Below are 23676 nucleotides of genomic sequence, written 5' to 3' on the forward strand. Positions count from 1 at the left end.
CATGATGGATGGTAACATAGGAGGGGCGGTGGGAGAGGAAGGAGGCCACCAGACGGATGTAGTTGATAGGAAGGGCGTAGGTTTGGAGTTTAAACAGGAGACCGGGATGCCAGACACGGTCGTAGGCCTTTTCGAGGTCAAGTGAGACAAAAATGGGGAGCGACAGGAGTTAAGCTGGAGGGAGAGGAGATGAGTGAGGCGGAGGAGTTGGTCATCAGCAGAGAAGGAAGGTCGAAAGCCACATTGGGTGTTTGGGAGGAGGTGGTTTTGGTGGAGGTGGAGATGGATGCGCTGGGAAAGGATGGATTCCAAGAGCTTGCTGAACACCGATGTGAGACAGATAGGACGATAGGAAGAGGCATCAGATGGAGGCTTATTGGGTTTGGAGAACATCAGGATATGGGAGGTTTTCCACAGGTCGGGATAGAAGCCAGTGGCAAGGATGACATTGTAGAGGGTGGCAAGGAGGGAAAGGAAGGAGGGAGGGCAGTGTTTGAGGTGGCGGTAGGTAATGCAGTCGTGGCCGGGAGCAGTGTTGCGTTTATTTCGGAGTGTGAGGCTGATGTCCTGTGTAGTGATGGGAGTGTTAAGTGCAGAAGGTGGGGTGTGGCCCAAGTACTGGAAGCTAGGAGCAAGGGGAGGAACAGAGGTATTCGTACGGTCCATGACATCAGGGAAGAGGGAATAATCAAAGTGGGGATCATCTGGGATGGAAAAAACATCAGAGATGTGGGAGGCAAAGTGGTTGGCCTTACTGAGATTGTCAGGAAAGGGACGGTCATTAAGGAGGAGAGGGTACTGGGGGGTGGGGCGGTTCCCAGTAAGGCGGTGGAAAGCAGACCAATACTTGGAAGAGTTGATGGGGAGTGTGGTGTTGAGTTGTGTACATGTCTGGCGCCAGGCTCGGCGTTTCTTCGCAACAAGCAGGTTGCGGATGTGTCGCTGTAATTGCCAGTGGCAGGTAAGTGTATCCCGGTCACGAGTGTGGAGAAAAGAGCAGTAGAGGCGGCAGGACTCTCGAAGGAGAAGGACGGCCTGTGGAGGCAGGGCGGGGCAGTGAGGGTGGATGGCTTTGGTGGGGATATGGGTGGCGACGGCGTCAGACAATGTCTGGTGCAGGAAGGCAGCAGCGCGAGCGATGTCATCAGGAGACTGGAGGGTAAGGTCGTGGCCGTCAACCCTGGGTGTGAATGGAATCCCGGTAGGCATCCCAGTTGGCACGGGAGTAATCATGGACAAGTTTAGGAGGGACGTCAGGGCGAGGAGCATGGCGGGGATGGCGACCGTTAGAGGTAGTGAGGAGGACAGGAGCATGGTCACAGCCAATGAGGTCAAGGACGTCCGCGGTGATGCGCCCAAGGAGGTTTGGAGAGGCAAGGACCACATCAGCAGTGGTGTTGGATTCGGGCCGAGTGTGCTGAGGCAGGGGAACCAGGTCTCCCTGGAGAGTGGTGAGAAACTGATGCCACCGCCGGAGGTCGGCAGGATCACAGCTGTGGATATTGAGGTCGGCGGCAATCATGTAGGTGGAGAAGGTGCGGTCAATGTGGGCCAGGAAATCGTACGGGATGGGGGTGCGAGGGCGGACATAAATGGTGGCACAGGTGATGGTAAGGGTGGGGAAGAAGAGGCTGAGGGTGAGATGCTCGGCAGGATTCTTAAGGAGAGGTTGGGGCCGGACTGGGAGGTGCTTGAGGTGGCCTATAGCAACTCCGCCACGCGCGAGAGGGTACGGGTTATCGGTGCGGTGTAGAGTGTAAGGAGCTGTGGAGACGGAGATACGGGGTTGAAGGAAGGTTTCATTTAGGACGAAGGCATCCACGCGGTGCTGACGTAGGGTGTGGAGGAAGAGGAGTTTAACTTTCACCGTTGCTGGAAGCCAGGACTGGTGATCGAAGTGTTTCCTAATTTCCCGTTTCGGACAAATCGGAGGCTTGGTACTCTCGTTTAGTGTTGGAAACACTACCGATTAGCCTATGTCATTTTTACTCTCCTAATTATGTCCTTGCCTGCCCATCACTATCTTCAATTTCCGTAAATGTAAACGCTCAGCCTTATTTTCTATGAGTTTTACCTGTTTGTTGCTCGTGCGTTACTGTTGTGTTGCTGGTACGTTGCGTTCACGACGGTGGTCCAGGGGTGGAGAAGGCAAGATGTATAATGGCGGAGAACCCACACCTGGCCGGCTGCACCTAGTCTAGAGGAGCGGCGCGAGAGGGCAGCAGCTGCCGGCGGCAGCACAAACTGCCCCTGCCTGTGAAAGTCATTGCGTACGTACGGCTTATGGCTGATTGCACTTTGTGGTATTTGTAGCCACGTTGGTCATGGACGTTGTTCGCTTAAAATAGCAAGTATTGTGTATTTTTGTGTTGAATAAGTCAAACAAAGCTGTGCTTTTAGCTGCACTTTCGAAGCCAAGAAGAGAGGGAAGCAGCAAGAAGAAGAATATGACTGATGAACATCTGCAGAGCAAGTTGGCAGAACACAAAAGCAACTGCATTGTGTGGAGTAATTGCAATTTTCACGCATTAACGTAGATTAGAAAATGTAAGATTCCCCGCCTAGTGTATCACGTAGCAAAGACGTGCAGTATTTTTACTTGTACAGCTCGTGACGTAACTAGCTGCAGAATGTTGAGGTTAAATTCGTAACGTACATTGTAGGTGCTTTTACTGGTGAACACTTGTTGGAAAAACACAAAATAATGTCACCAGTAACTGAGCCAGCGAAACGAAATCTCGTTTCAACTTGTAGCGTGCAGTTCCTGAAGCATGCTTTTCTCATTTGTTTATTTCTGCGTATTCGAGGGTTGGATTCCCTCTCTTCTTCATCGAAGAGTTTCACTGCCTGGGCTACTCTCAGGGTGCACCTTCGACGTGGAAGATCCCCGCCGTTTCCCTGCCGTGTCGTCTGCTTGCCGTCCATACTGCCCGCCGCCGCCGCCGCCATCCTGTGCCCGCCACCGCCGCCATCCGGTGCCGCCTGGTCGCCGCCGTCTTCGTCTTCATCCGTCTTCGTCTTTGTCTGTCCCCAGTTTCTGTCCTTTCCTCTTCGTTCTGTTCGTTCTTGTTTCTCTCTCCCGTCATGTCCGCCCCCACCACCACTGTCACTACTACCACCACCGCCATTGTCTATACCTCCCCTTCCGCCGCCTCCACCACTATCACTTGGTGTGCCCAGTCCCACCCCCCTCCTTCCATTCCGCCTCTCCTCACTCTCCCTTCACCCTCTATCTTTGTCGCCCCCTCTCCCGCTGCTTCCTCCCGCTCCTCTCGTTCTGATCCCTTCCCCCACTCCCCCAGCCTGTCACTGTAGCTCCGGCTCGGGTGGTGGCCTGTCGGGCCACTGCCCACGCCCAGCTCTCCCCGTCACCTTCGCCATCACCGCCGCCACTGCCACCGTCATCGTCATCGCCGCCGTCGCCTTCGCCTTCACCGTCACCGTCACCGTCTCCAGCGCCGACTCCGGCCCCGGGACCTGCCCCTCCCCGCCACATTCCCGTTGTTCCCGTCCCCCACACCTCCTCCTCCGCCGTCAAGCGCTCCTGTGGCACTCCTGCTTCCTCTGCTTCCAAAAAGGCTGCGCCTCGTCCTCCTTCCCCCACCCATGATGCCATGGAAGTCTCCCCGCCTGTCCCTGCCCCCTCATCCTCCTCCTCTCTCCCTTCCTCCTTCCGCTACCTCCTCTCCCGTCCTGATCCCTCTCTCCTTGAAGCCCGGAACCTCACCCTCTTCCTTCGCCAGCATTGTCCTGGTGCCCCCATCTCCCTCCTCACTCCTCGCCGAGATTCGGTCCTCATCTCCTCCCCCAGCCCAACCCTCCACACCTACCTCCTTTCCCGCATCCCTGTCACCCGCTTTGGCCCTCATGCCTCTCTCTCCCCAGCTCCTTCACCACCTCCCTCCCGCCAACCCCAACCTCCGCGTCGCCCGCCAACTCTCACCGCCGTGATCACTCGGCTTAGTCCAGTGATCACGGAGGAGGTGTTGGAGGAGCTCCAGGCGCATCCCCATTTGGAGGTGCGTGCGGTTCGCCGCGTACATAATGCAGCCGGCCCCACCCGCCTTATGCGGGTTTTTTTCTGAGCACGCCCCCTCCATTGACCGTCTCCTGAAGGAGGGTGCCCTCCTTTTTAACCAGCGGTACAAGGTCGACCCCTCCCGTTCCCCTCCTCAATCCCTGCGCTGCCAGAGGTGTCTGCGCTATAACGCGCACTCCACAGCTGAGTGCCGCGAGGCCCCCACCTGCCCGCATTGTCGGCAAGCGCACTTCCTCAGGCAGTGCCCTAACCTCCAACCCCCTCCTTCCTGCAATACCTGCAATCTCCCCCATCCCACCTACTCCCAAAAGTGTAAAGCCCGACCCCCTCCAACCACTCCTGAACTCACCGTCCCTGTCCGTCCCCTGGACGCCCCCACCCCTCCTGGCAATTCCCTTCGTCCCCCCCCCCCCACCGCTGAGGACATCATCAGGTTCCTTACCATCGTCCTCCAGAATGTTCATCCCTTTCAGCGCCCACACACCCTCCAACAGATCTCCCTCGCCGCCCGTTCCATATTCAAACTCAAAGATGTACGCCACCTACTCCAACAACCAGGCCCATTTCACCTTGTCCCGCCTCGACACCCTCGTCTAAATCCCTATCATGGCGCGACAGCAACGTATCCTTTTCAACAACATCCGCTCCCTACCCGCCAACAGGAACCTCTTCCTGCACACCCTTGCCACCCACCGCGTGGATGCCTTCCTCCTTAATGAAACCTTCCTCCAACCCCACCACACCATTCACACTTCGCCCTACCTCCTCCACCGCTCCGATAATCCCCTCCCAATTGCGCGTGGCGGAGTTGCCATTGGTCACCACCGCCAGATCCCCGTTCGGCTCCAACCTCTCCTTCCCGACCCCACCGAACACCTGATCCTTAGTCTCTTCTTCCCCGGCCTTACCGTTACCTGCGCCACCATCTATGTCCGCCCCAACGCTCCTATTCCCTTCGACTTCATCTCCCACGTCGATCGTACCTTTTCCTCCTACGTGATTGCCGCCGACCTCAACATCCATAGTCGTTCCACTGCCCAGTTACGGCGTTGGCATCGGTTCCTCTCCACCCTTCAAGGTGACCTCGTCCCCATCCCCCGGCATACCCGTCCTGAATCCAACTCCACACCTGATGTTATCCTCTCCTCCCCCAACCTCCTTGGCCGCATAACGGTGGATGTCCTGGAGCCTATTGGTAGCGACCATCTCCCTGTCCTCCTAACCGTTTCAGACGGTCGTCGCCCTCGCCCCGACCCTCGTACTGACCCTCCCCCTAAGTATGTCCACGACTATTCCCGAGCCGACTGGAATGCCTACCGGGATACCCTTTCCACCCAGGTCGATAGCCACCCTCTCACCTACCACCACCCTGACGATGTCACCCATGCCGCCTCCTTTCTCCAGCAGACCTTGTCTGAGGCCGTGGAGGCCCACGTTCCTACTGTCGCCATCCACCCCCACCGTCCTACCTTACCCCCACAGGCCGTTCTCCTCCTCCGTGAATCCCGTCGTCTCTACCGTGCCTTCCTCCGCACGCATGACCCGGACACACTACGACGCCACCGGCAACTCCAGCGACACGTTCGTAATTTGCTCGCGGCTAAGAAACGCTGGGACTGGCGACAGACATGCACCCGTTTAAATGCAACCCTACCAATCAACTCGTCCAAGTTCTGGACGGCCTTCCGTCGCCTTACTAACCCCTCCCCCTACTATCCTCTTCTCCACGATGATCACCCCTTCCCTGATACCCTTAGTAAGGCCAATCACTTTGCCTCCTACCTCTCCGATGTCTTCTCCATCCCCAACGATCCCCAGTTCGATTACTCCCTCTTCCCGGATATCCACGATCGAACTGACACCTCTGTCCCTCCCCTCGCTCCTGGTTTCCAGTACTTGGACAACATTACACACACGGAACTCAATGCCCCTATCACTACACAGGATCTCATTGTTACACTCCGCACCAAACGCAACACCGCTCCTGGTCACGATCGTGTCACCTACTGTCACCTTCGTGAAGCTCCTGTCTCTTTCCTCTCCACCCTGGCCAGGCTCTACAATGTAGTCCTGTCCACCGGTTACTACCCCGACCTGTGGAAAACCTCCCGTATCCTCATGTTCCTTAAACCTGGCAAACCGCCGTCCGCTGTCTCCTCCTACCGTCCCATCAGCCTTACCTCGGTCTTCAGCAAGGTCCTGGAATCTATCCTCACCTGTCGCATCCACCAGCATCTCCGCCAGCACCGCCCCCTTCCCGTCACCCAGTGTGGCTTTCGGCCGTCCTTCTCTTCTGACGACCTTCTCCTTCACCTCACTCATCTCCTTTCCGAACAGCTTAATTCCCGTCGCTCCGCAATCTTCCTCTCCCTGGACCTCGAACGTGCATATGACCGCGTATGGCATTCCGGTCTCCTCTTCAAGCTCCAAACCTTCGCCCTTCCCATTAACTACGTCCGTCTGATCGGCTCCTTTCTCTCCCACCGTCCTTCCTATCTCACCATCCATAACACCGATTCCTACACCTTTTTCCCCTCCGCCGGTGTGCCCCAAGGCTCCGTCCTCTCCCCCCTTCTGTACCTGTTGTACACGGCGGACATGCCGCCGCCGTCACCCCCCGTCCACCTTCTCCAGTTTGCCGATGACACCGCCTTCCTTGCCCTTGCCCCCACCCTACAGCGCTCCCAACGCCTTCTCAAATCCCATCTTGACCGGTTCACCGCTTGGTGCAACCAGTGGTTGCTCAAGGTCAATCCTTCCAAAACCCAGGCGATCATTGTAGGCAAAACCACCCCTTCCTTCCGCCTCCTTGATTTCTATCTCACCGTCTATGGCCGTCCCATCGCCCTCACTCCCACCCTTAAGTACCTTGGCGTCACCCTCGATCGTCGCCTCTCCTGGACTCCCCATCTCCAGACAATCCAAGCCAAGGCACGTTCCCGCCTCCGTCTCCTCAAGCTCCTTTCCGGCCGTACGTGTGGTCTGGACCCCTCCACCATCCTCCACACCTATAAATCCCTCATCCGCCCTATCCTTTGTTATGCCCATCCAGCATGGATCTCCGCTCCCCCTACCTTTTATAAATCCCTCCAAATCCTTGAACGCCATGCTCTCCGCCTCACCTATCGCATCCGTCTCCCCTCCCCCACGCGGATCCTCTACGATCTCATCCCCTTCCCCCACCTCCTCCTTTTCCTTGAAAGGATATGGATCCTGTACACGTCCCGTAAACTCGACCCTCCTCACCCGCTCGTCTCCCCGATCCTCTCCCACCCCCGCCCGCTGCCGCGCCTGTATTCGTACGTCCCACCCGGTCTCCACCTCTCCACCCTCCTTACCCTCTCCCAAGGTGGCTTCCGCCAGCTCCCCCTCCCTGATGATGCCCTCCTCCCTTCCATCTACCCCTCCTACCAACTTTGATCCTCCCACCCTCCTCCTGTACTTATTCCTCCGTGCACCCTCCCTCCCTCCTCTCCCTTTTCCCTCCCTCCTCCTTTTCTCCCCCCCTCCTCCCCCGGGCCTCCCCTCCCCTGTTCCTCTCCTCCTGCCCCCGACTCCTCAGCCATTGGCATCCTTTTTCTCCCCTCTCCCCCACCTCCCCCTTCTTCCCCTCTTGGCAGGTCCCCGGACTCGCACACGTTACGTGGACATTCGCGCGCTGGAGGTCGCCGCCATCAGTGTTTTGTGTGTTTAGTGTTTAGTGTTTAGTGTTCACCGTCCCCTCCATCGTTCACCAGTGCCATCATCATCTTCAGTGGTTGTGCGTCGTCTCATCAGCTAGCAGTGTGGATTATCGACGAGTGTGAACGGCTCCGTGATTGTCTCTATGTGTCTCCTGTTTTATTGCCCACCGCTCTGTGACTTATGTGTCTTCTCACTGTTTTTGCTGCTTGTGTCTTCTATGGCTGAAGAGCAGCGTAGTGTGCTGCTGACAGCCTGCCTGTTGTATAGGTTTTAAAATAACAATAAAGTAAAAAAAAATTGTTTATTTCTGTTCAGTGTAACATCACGGGAAGTGACGAATTAAAACAAAACGAGACAAACGTGAAAGGAAAACAAATACAATGAGAACAGTATAGTTGATTTCTTAATTCCTCGTTATTTTACAGGTGTTGTGTAAGAGACTGTTGCAGTAAACGATCTCAAGTGCAAATAGAGCTTCAACATGTGTGTAAAATATTGCGGTACCGGAACACATACCAAGTAATGAACGTTACATAAGAGGAGATGTTAAGTTTTTCAATTAAAAATTAAATTGCTTTCGAGCAATTCAGTTAGTGGAATGCCACATATGAGAAGATATCATGTGTATTACTCCAGCACGTGCACTTTGTGTGTTGTCAGTAACAGTAATATTTCTAAATTTTTTTTTGTTTTGTAGGTGAATATGTTTATTTCCAAATATAATTGTAATGGTTAGTTACGAAATTTCGTCACCTTTAATACACAGCAGACGTTAATGAGATCAGCCACTTAGAGTTTCACTGATTAATCGAATCATTATGTTCCAGAGCTATTTTAAACCAAAGGAACAAATGGATTTGTGATAGGCCTACTTAAACCAGGGTCGACAGAAGCGTCCGATCCCACGCGTCGGCTTTGACCCGTGACGTAAGGATGTTGTGTGTGACGTCATGACGGCGCGGAGTTTGGTTTGGAGTGTGGCGTGTTTGTAGATGTCGTCGTGTTGTGGTTTGTAGTGGTCTCTGGTGGTATGTTCAGGGTTTTCGTTTGTGTGGTGTAATGGGCTCAGTTGGCTTTTGCTCATTATCAAGAATTGTTAATGTGTTGGCTGTGTCTGTAGTGGAATTCGTTTCAGTGAGTTAACGATTGTGTGTGAAGGTTAATTTAGTGCTGTTCGCTGTACGTCGTGTGGTAATTTTAGTAAAATTGATCGGTTGTTGTTTTTGTTCAGGAATGTATACGACGGATAAAATTAACACTGCGCAGGTCAAGGGAAGTGTCCGATCCCAATGTCTGGCTATATATGTTGATTTTGATATCGGGAGATGTTTTTGAGCTATATAGGCCAAGGGAAATGTTTGATCCTAATTTATGGGATCGGAAGCTGCTGTTGAGCTGTATAGGTTAAGGGAAGTGTCCGAGTCCAGATGATATTGTGTTTAGTGGTATTTGGGGAGTTTTGTGATCTCGGTTTTTTTTTCGTCGTTTTGTGTGGTTTTGTATGTGGGTGGGTGTCTAAATTTGTTTATATTTAGTTTGCCCCCCCCCCCCTCCCCACACACACACACCCAAAAACGCCCCATTTCCCGCGCTTCTCCCGTTAGTGTCATTAGGCTTTTTTGGAAATTGTGGATGTTTGTTTTTCGATGTATTATCGTCCTCATAATGTGTACGTAACGACTTTATACGTGCCATATTGGAATCTTGGTTTGTGGTCGTTTCTGCCATATTTGTGACGTCATGGGTCAAAGCAGACGGGTGGGATCGGACAATTCCGTATTTCCCTGCACCAAACTCTTTTTGTCATTGTAAACCAATACTTGTACCCAAGACCGTTGCTGAGAGGAAGATATTTTTGAAATATGCCCCTAGGAGATAGGTCGCATGCAAAAATTAGTTTTATAGCTTCAGTAACATGCACCTTGTATTCATACTATCGTTTGCTGCCGAATCACACTGCCTGAAATACAATAGGAATACCTACTTCCGATTTTATGGTTTAATTAACAGGATTCTGACCCACCAGCCTGGTGATTGTAAACTGACCACTACAAGATACTTAAGTATTCCAGGGGAAGAAGTGAGTGTAATTACCTGGTATATGCCGTGGAAGAAAAACTAGGTTCAGTAACTATTTAAAGAAAAATGCCTTTTTATTGTACTGTATTTTTTTAAATTGGACAATAAGTATAAAATAATTTCATCCAACCCCATACAGATACCCTTGAAAATGAGTGATTGTGAAACGGTGATAGCTATATAAATGCTTGTAAGACTTAAAATGAGAAGTGTGGTGTGCATTCAGTAGATAGTCGATGCATGAATAGTTCACCTCTTTGGTATCACCTTAAGCATGCAATTATTCCATAATACATTACTGTGCAGAAATATGCTAAAGACATCTGCATTATTAATTTGTCAGAATATGTGTATTTCTGGATATGTTTTAGACTTTCATTAAAATGCAGTAGTTTTGTTCAATACGAACTTAAACTATAATGGACTTTAAATAAATTTCCCTTTTCCATTAACAATTTGTTGCACATCAGTTGTTTCAGCCTGAGCTGTGTCAATAAATATGTTTTTAATCAGCATCTTACTATCTTCCTGCTCACAAGTTGCAAAATTCACTACTAAAATCAGATTCAAACACCAAAATAATGGTGCTAGTACTTTTGACCTCTCGGAATCCTCCAAGAAATGCATTAAAATCCTCACAAATTAATAACTGGTTCAGCTTCTTTGACATATAGCTCAATAATTCATGTAGATGTCTCTTAAATCACTGAAAGTCTCATAGACCACCTGAGGAGTGTTATAATTAGAAGTGTATTATTCTTAGTAACAACTGACAAGCACATGCTTTTACATTGTGATCTGAGGAGAAAGTGCTTGTTTCTGTATTTTTGCTTTTGTGTTAAAACTCTTTTTTCCAAGTTAACTGTACACATAAATGATGCTAGCCTGTAATCACACATACACGATGCTGGCCTGTAATCCCGTACACCTTATTTCTCCATCAGTGTGCGTACATGGTGTAGAGAGAGGCACAAAACACACATCTGAATTTCACACACCTTCCTGACATAAAAGATGATCTACCTCTTTATTCAACATCCAAATGTTTTGACGGACCAAACATTTAACTTTTCTGGAAACTATTCCGTATTTTATGGTTCTGTGCAGTTCTAATTCCTATCAAATCTGTCTCTCTAATCTGACTAACCAAAAGATGGGTTGCCTTACACATCCTGCAAGATGCTCCTCTAGTATCTCTCCCTGCACACCCTATTCAGATGCAGGCCATAATTAGCATATCCACATCTGCAAATTGGAGCGACAGTAACAGCACATACGAGATATTGATTCAATCGAAATCAGTACACTCAGCACCCAGATTACATGGCTGATAGCTGTTTTACATCACGGCTGGTTGTGTTGCCGCAATATTTAAATATTAGTGTGTGCTGTTACTTCCTGTATTTTCTCCAGATCAGCTTCCATTCTCTGCTCTAAGTTGACAGAACTATTTAAGTGAAACAAGTCCAAAACGCATTCTAGACTCTGTTCCTTTCTCTGTGCCTCTGTGCATTTGTGACTTTTGTATAAGGTTTGTTATTTGAAAGAATGTAACACTTGTTGAAATTTTCAGGCAGAATAGACGTATACAAATTTGGTGGACCCAAAGGCTGCAGTTGGACTCTTCACTGATGATGAAAAATGGAAAGTAAGAGACAAACAGGAGAAGAACAAACACCTGTTTGGAATTCAAAGAGGGTCAGCCAGCATGCGGCTTTTCTTGCCTGTGGTCTATCTACATTACTGCTGCTTGGATATTGTTGTGGTCATCACTCCCAAGACTGATTTCGTACGTATCTCCAATCTAGTCCATCATGTGCAAGCCTCTTCATCTCTGAATAACTATTGCAACCTACATCCATGTGAACCTACCTACAGTATTCAAGGCTTTGTCTCTCTCCAAAATTTTTACTGCCAACACATCCCTCCAGTACCCAATTGACTGTTACTTTTAACCTCATGATGTTTCCTGTTAACGTGACTGTACATTTAGGCTGGGGGTGCTATAAATTTCTATACTCCCAGATTATATACCTCTTTATCGATAATGATCTTCTAGATTATTTTCATTGGAGAATTTTAATTGTGGGTCAGCAAATGATAAACTATTTGTGATAGTATAGTGCCTTGGGCATACTATATTGTTTTTATTTTATTTGTTTATATTCCAGTCTTTGCCATTAATTTTGGGATCCGCCACATTAATGATCTGGAATGGGGCATTGTCATGGGTCGCAGCTGGCAAAACTAGTCACAAACATGAAATTGGTAATATAAAAGGATTGAGTGTACATGTGGGACATTGTTCAAAAACAAATCCTTTTCATTGGTGATTCAGACTACCCACTAGATCTTTAGCATTCTTCTGCAGCACTACATTGAAACGGCTTCTAATCTCCTCTTGTCTATATTGTTTATTGTCCAAGTTTCACTTCCATATAAAGCTACAGTCCAGACAAACATTTCAGTCAACAGGTGAATTTATTTGTGTTAATGCGAGGTGTGTATTGTGTTAGGATTTTAGGGTTACCCTAGGAACTGTGTGTAAAGAAACAAATCCATATTTTAGAACATGGCTGTGTGGAGGTCACTGACTAAAACCTGAACATAAATCTAAACATGTGAATAAAATAACTGAAATGTAATATGTCCAGTGGCCACAGGCTCCTTTCCATGTCATACACATCACAATAAACTAGCAATGATTTATCTATTTGTTCAGCACCTTCCATGAAAGTATAAAGTTCACAGTTGAGAAACAAGTAGGCGACATTGTAAACTTATTAGACTTGACCCTTAGATTAATGAATAATAGACATCAAGTTGAAATGTATTGGAAATCTACAGCAACACTCCGCCATCCACAACTCCTCTTGTCTACCCACAGCCCCAAAATGGCAGCATTCTGTTATGTTGTCAGCAGGAACAGCAACCCAATTCAACACACTGATGATAAATGTAAACAATAAATTGAAATAATAAAACACCTCCATAGTATACTCCTTGACAAACTTAAATGATTGCAAAAGAATCACAGTACAGAAAACAAACATAAAATAAGATCTTCCACACAGTACCATTTGTATACTCTCAGTACATGTTAGATCTACTTGAAATGACAAAACAGTTTGGATCCCATGTTAACCTAGTTTGTTAAAAGATGCAACAGATGGAAGCCTAGCAAACCCACAGCTCTGGGATAACCAATATTTCACTCTTCTTCTGTCACTCCTTTCATCCTCTGAATCCCAAACCAAATTGTTATTTATGTATAATTATACCAATTTTAGCAGTATAGTTATCACATTTCATGTTTTCAACAGGACACCTGAAAACACAAATGTGTTCAAAGTTTAAGTTATGTAAATTTAAAAGAAAAGAGTCATGTACTACTTTAAATTTTTTTATTTTTATTTTTTTTATTTTATTTTATGTCCTTCATAGGACCACTGTAGTCAAAAATACAAAGTTCTAAACAAGTTGTTACAAATGGATACAATTTGGTTCGACAATAACTTAATATATTTAGGTAATATAATTATTAGAGGCTATTCCTATATGAAAGGTGTTTTGCTCTTCTGTCTGCCCAATATTTCTTCATTCTTTCAGATATTTTCTTTCTTTCCTCATCTGAGACAACTCTTCCTGTACTCCTTTTATTGATTTTCATTTGTAGTCTGGTTTGCGGGTCTTGCAGTATTCTGGTTTTCTCTGTCTTGTTTTTTAGGTCATCTACTGTAATTTGAAGTTCTTTTATATCTTCCTTAATTTCTGTGACTCATTTAATGTCGCTCTTGCTATTCCACAATTTTTGTATTATTTTTGTACTAATTCTGTTTTCTGGAATTCTCATCAGATGTCCAAAGAATGAGATGCGTTTCTTCCTGATTGTGCTCATGAATTGTTCTATTTTCTTATATACTGTTCCATTTGATGCTATTCTCCAATGTCATTTATTTTATACTGTTTATTTATACGTGTCCTAATTATTCTTCTTTCTATTTTTAGTATTCTGTCAATTTCTGCTGTATTAGTTGTTTTGAAGATAGTTTCAGCTGCATACGTTATTTCTGGTTGTGTAACTGTTTTATAGTGTTTTAATTTTGCATCTATAGATAGGCTTTTTTAGTTGTATGTAGTTTTGGTAATGTAATTTGCGTAGTTCAGTTTTTTATTCTATTTTGCCATGATGGCTTCTCATTTAGATTGTATGTTATTATTTCGCCTAAATACTTAAATTTATCAACAATTTTTATTTCCTGTTCTCCTATTGCAATTCTGTTTGCAAGTGGTGGATCAGTTAGCATAATCTCCGTTTTTTCAAATGATATTCTAAGGCCTACTTTCTCTGCTATTTCTTGTAGTGATTTCACTTGTTGCCTGGCTTCTTGAACGGTGTTGGCTAGGAGAGCAAGATCATCAGCGAATCCCAAGCAGTTTAAGCTAATATCATCTTTTGCACTTCCAATTCTTATCCTCTTTGGATTGTCCTTGTACCATTCTCTCATTATGTATTCCAGTGCACAGTTGAAAAGTAATGGTGATAGGCAGTCACCTTGTCTTAAGCCTGTTTTTATGAGGAATGGTTCCGAAATTTCTCCTCTAAACTTCACTTTTGATTTGGTGTTGGTTAGAGTGAGTTGTATTATTTTAATTAGTTTTGGATGGAGTCCTAGATTTCTTAAATTTTTTAATACTGAAGGTCTGTGGAGGCAGTCATATGCCTTCTTAAAATCTACAAATGTTATTGCCAGAGGTTTGTTCCGTTTCTTGTAGTATGCCATAATCAATTTTAAACTAATTATCTGCTCTGCACAGCTTCTCCATGGTCTGAAACCTCCCTGATATTCCCCTAACTCCTGTTCTAATTGCTCCTTGATTCTTTCATATAGGATCTTGGATAGAATTTTATATGTGCAATCTAGGAGAGAGATTCCTCTTTAGTTGTCTGGGTTGCTCTTATCTCCCTTTTTGTGTAGTGGGTGGATGATAGCTGTGGTCCAATGTTCGGGAAATTGTTCTGTTACCCAAATTTTTGTTAGAGCCATGTGTAAGGAGGTCTTGACTGTGTCACTTGCATATTTCCACATTTCAACAAAAACCTGATCTTCTCCACATGCCTTATAATTTTTTTGTTCTTTAAGAATTTCTTCTACTTCTTGGAAAGTTGGAGGGTCTAGTTTGTTAGGTTTGGTTTTTATTGGGCTATTTATGTTGATTTGTAAAGGTTCTTTGGGTTCCTTGCAATTCAGAAGTTTGTAAAATGCTTTTGCCATGATGTCTGCATTTTCCTTGTTACTGTGTGTCATTCTTCCATCTTCATCTTTCAGTATTAGTGTAGGGGCCTCATATTGTTGTAGTTGTTTCCCAAAGATTTTGTAGTAGTTCCTGGAGTTGGTTTTATGATAATTACCTTCTATAGACTTTATAATATCTTTATGAAACCCTCTCTTGATTCTTCTAATATTTTGAGTGAATTTTTTTCTTTCATTTTTTAGGTTGATGGCATTTTCTTCAGTTTTATGTGTTTGAAACTTTAACCGTGCTTGGTGTCTATCTTTTTGGAATTTGTCACATTCTAATGTCCACCATGCATGTTTCCTTCGTGGGTTCTAGGGAGCTAGATTATCTGCTTCTTTTTTAAGTTTAGGCACTAGTTGTTCTAGATCATCTGTTAATTTGATGGTTTGTGTTATTTGTTGGTACTTATTATTTTTAATTAGCTGATGTGGGTCAAACCTCCTTTTTATTTTATTAGTTTTTCCGGTCCTCTTCTTTAACGGTGTGAATTTGATTTTAATTTTAACCATATAATTTTCTGAGCCTGTGTCTACTCCTCTCAGTACTGTAACATTGTGGGTCTCCTTATGAAAATTTTTGTCCATACAGACATGGTCTAGCTGCCACTCGCCCTTCCTCCAGTCTGGATGTTTCCATGTTTTAAGTTTACTTGGCTTCCTCTTAAAGTATGTTGATTTAGATATAAGGTTGTGTTCTCTGCAGAGTTCTACAAGTCTTTGACCGTTTTTGTTTGTGAATTTATGTGGACTCTATTTTCCAATTATATCTTTATATTTCCTTTCTTTTCCCAACTGAGCATTGAAATCTCCCAATAAGATTTCTACATTCTTTTTATTTACTCTGTTCACAGTTTGTTCTAGAAGGTCCCAAAATTTATCTACCTCTTCCTTTGTTTTTGTTAGACAATTTTTTTCATTTGTTGGGGCATGAGCATTTATTATTGTATAGGTTTTATTCATTGTTTTAAAGCTTAGAGTCGCAATTCTTGGTGATACTGCTTGGAAATCCGTTACTGAATCTATTATTTTTATGTTTACTAAAAACCCTGTTCCAAACTAGGGACATTGTTTCATTGCCCTCAGTCCTGGTTTCCCATTATAAATTCTGTATCCTTGTGATTCGAACGGGTCCTCTGTGGTGTTTCTCATTTCTTGGATCCGTGTTATTAAAATTTTTTGTTTATGTAGTTCATCTGTGAGCTCCTTGAGTTTTCCGGTCTGAAGTAATGAGTTTATGTTGTGTGTTGCTATATAATTTATTTGCTCATGTTTAATCTTCTTTTTGTGTTTTAGTGTGCATTTGGATGGTTGCAAACGCTCCGATTCGTTGCTGTCTTCTAGTTGACTACCCACCGAATCCGATGTAGCCTTTTCCTGCCTTTTTGAGCAGGACGGTGGAATTTTTTTCCTAAAAGACCTTTCCATTTTTGACTGTCGAAGGTTGTCAACCTTAGTTGGATCAAGCTCCGATTTACAACTCCGGTTGTTAACCGCAGAGGGTGTGTTTGGTCCGCGAGAGCTATTTTTTTTCACTCAAGTCCGCCAGCAAACCGGTGAGGACTTCCCTATCCGCCACCTGGGACGCGCCACGTAGGAGTATCACCTCTCCTCCTACTATGACAGCATAGTGGGTTCGTGGGTACTACTTTAAATACTAAATCTAACATATCTATTGATGTACTCAACCACTGATATGCACAATGCTTTAACGCTTACTCAGAAATAATGGTCTGTTTTACTGTACACACTTAGTATTTTGAAATAGTGTTTCTGCTGTACGTTCTTTGTACCTATCAGTTTCTAAATATTGTCTTTGTTAACAAACTGTGTTGGTTTATTGTGATGTATAGTGACACAGAAATGAGCCTGTGGCAAACAGTGGTATTCTGTTGTAACTGTTTTGTTTGTACATTTAGATTTACGTTTAGGATTTAGTCAAAGATATCTACAGAGCCGCGTTCTAAATACTGATTTGTTTCCCTACATACAGTGCTTCAGGTTAGCCAAAAATCGTAACACAATACACACATCATATTATTACAAATAATCCACCTGATAATGGACGTTTAAAAATTTGAAACACATTGAGGAAATAAACTGTGACTGGTAAGAGTAAACACATTGTTTCATTTGCATTAATGTAGTTATGTGTAGTGGCTTCAGAAGTATTGAGGTGAAGAGCTTAGCTGAATCATTAAACATGTCCTCTAGGACCCTGGATGCAAGTAAACAGAAACCACTGGAAAATGTAAAGCAAGGTAAAGGCAGGTAGTCAAATTGCAGCAGGTAATGCACAAGGAATTAAGAGTGGGAAATGGGAAATATGGAAGCGTCCGATCCCGCCTGTCTGCTTTGACCCATGACGTCACAAATCTGGCAGAAAAGACCATAAACCATGATTCCAATATGCCGCATATAAAGTCGTTACGTACACATTATGAGGACGAAAATACTTCAAAAAACAAACACACACACGTTCCACAAAAAGCCTAATGACACTAAGGGGGCAAGAGTGGGAAATAGGGTGTTTTTGGGTGGGGACAAACTAAATATAAACAAATTATATATAAAAACAAAGATGAGGTGACTTACCGAACAAAAGCGCTGGCAGGTCGATAGGCACACAAACAAACACAAACATACACACAAAATTCAAGCTTTCGCAACAGACTGTTGCCTCATCAGGAAAGAGGGAAGGAGAGGGGAAGACGAAAGGAAGTAGGTTTTAAGGGAGAGGGTAAGGAGTCATTCCAATCCCGGGAGCAGAAAGACTTACCTTAGGGGGGAAAAAAGGACAGGTATACACTCGCACACACGCACATATCCATCCACACATACAGACACAAGCAGACATATTTAAAGACAAAGAGTTTGGGCAGAGATGTCAGTCGAAGCAGAAGTGTAGAGGCAAAGAAGTTGTTGAAAGACAGGTGAGGTATGAGTGGCGGCAACTTGAAATTAGCGGAGATTGAGGCCTGGCGGATGACGAGAAGAGAGGATATACTGAAGGGCAAGTTCCCATCTCCGGAGTTCGGATAGGTTGGTGTTGGTGGGAAGTATCCAGATAACCCGGACGGTGTAACACTGTGCCAAGATGTGCTGGCTGTGCACCAAGGCATGTTTAGCCACAGGGTGATCCTCATTACCAACAAACACTGTCTGCCTGTGTCCATTCATGCGAATGGACAGTTTGTTGCTGGTCATTCCCACATAGAATGCATCACAGTGTAGGCAGGTCAGTTGGTAAATCACGTGGGTGCTTTCACACGTGGCTCTGCCTCTGATCGTGTACACCTTCCGGGTTACAGGACTGGAGTAGGTGGTGGTGGGAGGGTGCATGGGACAGGTTTTGCATCGGGGGCAGTTACAAGGATAGGAGCCAGAGGGTAGGGAAGGTGGTTTGGGGATTTCATAGGGATGAACTAACAGGTTACGAAGGTTAGGTGGACGGCGGAAAGACACTCTTGGCGGAGTGGGGAGGATTTCATGAAGGATGGACCTCATTTCAGGGCAGGATTTGAGGAAGTCGTATCCCTGCTGGAGAGCCACATTCAGAGTCTGGTCCAGTCCCGGAAAGTATCCTGTCACAAGTGGGGCACTTTAGTGGTTCTTCTGTGGGGGATTCTGGGTTTGAAGGGATGAGGAGGTGGCTCTGGTTATTTGCTTCTGTACCAGGTCGGGAGGGTAGTTGCGGGATGCGAAAGCTGTTTTCAGGTTGTTGGTGTAATGATTCAGGGATTCCGGACTGGAGCAGATTCGTTTGCCACGAAGACCTAGGCTGTAGGGAAGGGACCGTTTGATGTGGAATGGGTGGCAGCTGTCATAATGGAGGTACTGTTGCTTGTTGGTGGGTTTGATGTGGACGGACGTGTGAAGTTGGCCATTGGACAGGTGGAGGTCAACGTCAAGGAAAGTGGCATGGGATTTGGAGTAGGACCAGGTGAAACTGATGGAACCAAAGGAGTTGAGGTTGGAGAGGAAATTCTGGAGTTCTTCTTCACTGTGAGTCCAGATCATGAAGATGTCATCAATAAATCTGTACCAAACTTTGGGTTGGCAGACTTGGGTAACCAAGAAGGCTTCCTCTAAGCGACCCATGAATAGGTTGGCGTACGAGGGGGCCATCCTGGTGCCCATGGCTGTTCCCTTTAATTGTTGGTATGTCTGGCCCTCAAAAGTGAAGAAGTTGTGGGTCAGGATGAAGCTGGCTAAGGTGATGAGGAAAGAGGTTTTAGGTAGGGTGGCAGGTGATCGGCGTGAAAGGAAATGCTCCATCGCAGCGAGGCCCTGGACGTGCGGAATATTTGTGTATAAGGACGTGGCATCAATGGTTACAAGGATGGTTTCCGGGGGTAACAGATTGGGTAAGGATTCCAGGCGTTCAAGGAAGTGGTTGGTGTCCTTGATGAAGGATGGGAGACTGCATGTAATGGGTTGAAGGTGTTGATCTACGTAGGCAGAGATACGTTCTGTGGGGGCTTGGTAACCAGCTACAATGGGGCGGCCGGGATGATTGGGTTTGTGGATTTTAGGAAGAAGGTAGAAGGTAGGGGTGCGGGGTGTCGGTGGGGTCAGGAGGTTGATGGAGTCAGGTGAAAGGTTTTGCAGGGGGCCTAAGGTTCTGAGGATTCCTTGAAGCTCCGCCTGGACATCGGGAATGGGGTTACCTTGGCAAACTTTGTATGTGGTGTTGTCTGAAAGCTGACGCAGTCCCTCAGCCACATACTCCCGACGATCAAGTACCACGGTCGTGGAACCCTTGTCCGCCGGAAGAATGACGATGGATCGGTCAGCCTTCAGATCACGGATAGCCTGGGCTTCAGCAGTGGTAATGTTGGGTGTAGGATTAAGGTTTTTTAAGAAGGATTGAGATGCAAGGATGGAAGTCAGAAATTCCCGGAAGGTTTGGAGAGGGTGATTTTGAGGAAGAGGAGGTGGGTCCCACTGTGACGGAGGACGGAACTGTTCCAGGCAGGGTTCAATTTGGATGGTGTCTTGAGGAGTCGGATCATTAGGAGTAGGATTAGGATCATTTTTCTTAGTGGCAAAGTGATACTTCCAGCAGAGAGTACGAGTGTAGGACAGTAAATCTTTGACGAGGGCTGTTTGGTTGAATCTGGGAGTGGGGCTGAAGGTGAGGCCTTTGGATAGGACAGAGGTTTCGGATTGGGAGAGAGGTTTGGAGGAAAGGTTAACTACTGAATTAGGGTGTTGTGGTTCCAGATTGTGTTGATCGGAATTTTGAGGTTTTGGAGGGAGTGGAGCTGGAAGTGGGAGATTGAGTAGATGGGAGAGACTGGGTTTGTGTGCAATGAGAGGAGGTTGAGGTTTGCTGGAAAGGTTGTGAAGGGTGAGTGAGTTGCCTTTCCGGAGGTGGGAAACCAGGAGATTGGATAGTTTTTTGAGGTGGAGGGTGGCATGCTGTTCTAATTTACGGTTGGCCTGTAGGAGGATGCTCTGAACAGCCGGTGTGGATGTGGGGGAGGAAAGATTAAGGACTTTTATTAAGGATAGGAGTTGACGGGTGTGTTCATTGGCTGAGTTGATGTGTAGGTGAAGGATTAGGTGGGTGAGGGCAATGGATTGTTCAGTTTGGAACTGGTATAGGGACTGATGGAAGGAAGGGTTGCAGCCAGAGATGGGAACTTTGAGTGTGAGGCCTTTGGGGGTAATGCCAAATGTCAGACAAGCCTGAGAAAATAAAATATGCGAGCGTAATCTGGCTAGGGCGAAGGCATGTTTGCGGAGGGAATGTAAATAAAACTTAATGGGGTCATTGTGGGGGTGTTGTGAGGGTGACATGGTATTAGAAGGTGGAAAGTGTAACATGAGGTGAAATGAAAATGAAAATAAAAATATATGGGGAGAGATAAAGGTGAACCGGAAAGAAACTGGAGATCTGGAATGAAAAAAGGCGAAAAGGTGTTGGTTACAGCTGGGCTATGTTGGACTTCGGTTGGTAGACAACGATGTGCATAAAGGTTAGGTGGTTGTGTTGCCGCCAAAACACGTTAAAGGACGGAGAAATTCGGGAAAATTTCGAAAAAACTGCGTGTAGTATATTAAAAGGAGTGGTATTGTGGTGGCAGATTATGAAAATGAGGCTAACAATTGTCTGACGAAGAAATAATGGCGTTAAAACCTGTGGGAAGCGGCTAAAAATGATCAGTGATGTGGGAAAAACGGAAATGGAAATAAAGCGAAAGTTATTAGAACTGGCCGAAATGGTTGTTTAAAAGGTGAAAGGAGCTGTTTGTGAACTAGAAACGGTGGATATTATAGCGGCGGTAGTGCTGAAAGCGGCAAAAAAATATTTTTTTGGTTATGGTTTGGAAGTGGGTTACGTATTATTGAGTATATATATAGGCGGGATAAAATAGTATAGCAGATTACGGTAAAAAGGAGAAGGTGAATACAAAGTGAAACTACTGGCAAAAACAGAAAGAGGAAAATAAGACGACAGAAAAGATTTCGAAATGCAACAGTGACAATAACAAACGTAATTGTTGGATTCAAATTTATGATATCAATATAATGCAAGGAAACATTCCACGTGGGAAAAATTATATATAAAAACAAAGATGAGGTGACTTACCGAACAAAAGCGCTGGCAGGTCGATAGACACACAAACAAACACAAACATACACACAAAATTCAAGCTTTCGCAACAGACTGTTGCCTCATCAGGAAAGAGGGAAGGAGAGGGGAAGACGAAAGGAAGTAGGTTTTAAGGGAGAGGGTAAGGAGTCATTCCAATCCCGGGAGCAGAAAGACTTACCTTAGGGGGGAAAAAAGGACAGGTATACACTCGCACACACGCACATATCCATCCACACATACAGACACAAGCAGACATATTTAAAGACAAAGAGTTTGGGCAGAGATGTCAGTCGAAGCAGAAGTGTAGAGGCAAAGAAGTTGTTGAAAGACAGGTGAGGTATGAGTGGCGGCAACTTGAAATTAGCGGAGATTGAGGCCTGGCGGATGACGAGAAGAGAGGATATACTGAAGGGCAAGTTCCCATCTCCGGAGTTCGGATAGGTTGGTGTTGGTGGGAAGTATCCAGATAACCCGGACGGTGTAACACTGTGCCAAGATGTGCTGGCTGTGCACCAAGGCATGTTTAGCCACAGGGTGATCCTCATTACCAACAAACACTGTCTGCCTGTGTCCATTCATGCGAATGGACAGTTTGTTGCTGGTCATTCCCACATAGAATGCATCACAGTGTAGGCAGGTCAGTTGGTAAATCACGTGGGTGCTTTCACACGTGGCTCTGCCTCTGATCGTGTACACCTTCCGGGTTACAGGACTGGAGTAGGTGGTGGTGGGAGGGTGCATGGGACAGGTTTTGCATCGGGGGCGGTTACAAGGATAGGAGCCAGAGGGTAGGGAAGGTGGTTTGGGGATTTCATAGGGATGAACTAACAGGTTACGAAGGTTAGGTGGACGGCGGAAAGACACTCTTGGCGGAGTGGGGAGGATTTCATGAAGGATGGACCTCATTTCAGGGCAGGATTTGAGGAAGTCGTATCCCTGCTGGAGAGCCACATTCAGAGTCTGGTCCAGTCCCGGAAAGTATCCTGTCACATGTGGGGCACTTTTGTGGTTCTTCTGTGGGGGATTCAGGGTTTGAGGGGACGAGGAAGTGGCTCTGGTTATTTGCCTCTGTACCAGGTCGGGAGGGTAGATGCGGGATGCGAAAGCTGTTTTCAGGTTGTTGGTGTAATGATTCAGGGATTCCGGACTGGAGCAGATTCGTTTGCCACGAAGACCTAGGCTGTAGGGAAGGGACCGTTTGATGTGGAATGGGTGGCAGCTGTCATAATGGAGGTACTGTTGCTTGTTGGTGGGTTTGATGTGGACGGACGTGTGAAGTTGGCCATTGGACAGGTGGAGGTCAACGTCAAGGAAAGTGGCATGGGATTTGGAGTAGGACCAGGTGAAACTGATGGAACCAAAGGAGTTGAGGTTGGAGAGGAAATTCTGGAGTTCTTCTTCACTGTGAGTCCAGATCATGAAGATGTCATCAATAAATCTGTACCAAACTTTGGGTTGGCAGACTTGGGTAACCAAGAAGGCTTCCTCTAAGCGACCCATGAATAGGTTGGCGTACGAGGGGGCCATCCTGGTGCCCATGGCTGTTCCCTTTAATTGTTGGTATATCTGGCCCTCAAAAGTGAAGAAGTTGTGGGTCAGGATGAAGCTGGCTAAGGTGATGAGGAAAGAGGTTTTAGGTAGGGTGGCAGGTGATCGGCGTGAAAGGAAATGCTCCATCGCAGCGAGGCCCTGGACGTGCGGAATATTTGTGTATAAGGACGTGGCATCAATGGTTACAAGGATGGTTTCCGGGGGTAACAGATTGGGTAAGGATTCCAGGCGTTCAAGGAAGTGGTTGGTGTCCTTGATGAAGGATGGGAGACTGCATGTAATGGGTTGAAGGTGTTGATCTACGTAGGCAGAGATACGTTCTGTGGGGGCTTGGTAACCAGCTACAATGGGGCGGCCGGGATGATTGGGTTTGTGGATTTTAGGAAGAAGGTAGAAGGTAGGGGTGCGGGGTGTCGGTGGGG

General features: G+C 46.4%; 1 long non-coding RNA gene across 1 annotated transcript in view; it reads left to right on the forward strand.

The window, feature by feature from the left end:
- Positions 1–2282: 2282 nt before the first annotated feature.
- Positions 2283–23676, forward strand: part of LOC124553753 — a 53500-nt gene continuing 32106 nt past the window's right edge. Inside the window, exon 1 of the long non-coding RNA XR_006968128.1 lies at positions 2283–2508. This is a non-coding gene — a long non-coding RNA (uncharacterized LOC124553753). The remainder of the gene's footprint in view (positions 2509–23676) is intronic.

The sequence above is a fragment of the Schistocerca americana genome, chromosome 11 (assembly GCF_021461395.2).
Source record: "Schistocerca americana isolate TAMUIC-IGC-003095 chromosome 11, iqSchAmer2.1, whole genome shotgun sequence".
NCBI lineage: Eukaryota > Metazoa > Arthropoda > Insecta > Orthoptera > Acrididae > Schistocerca > Schistocerca americana.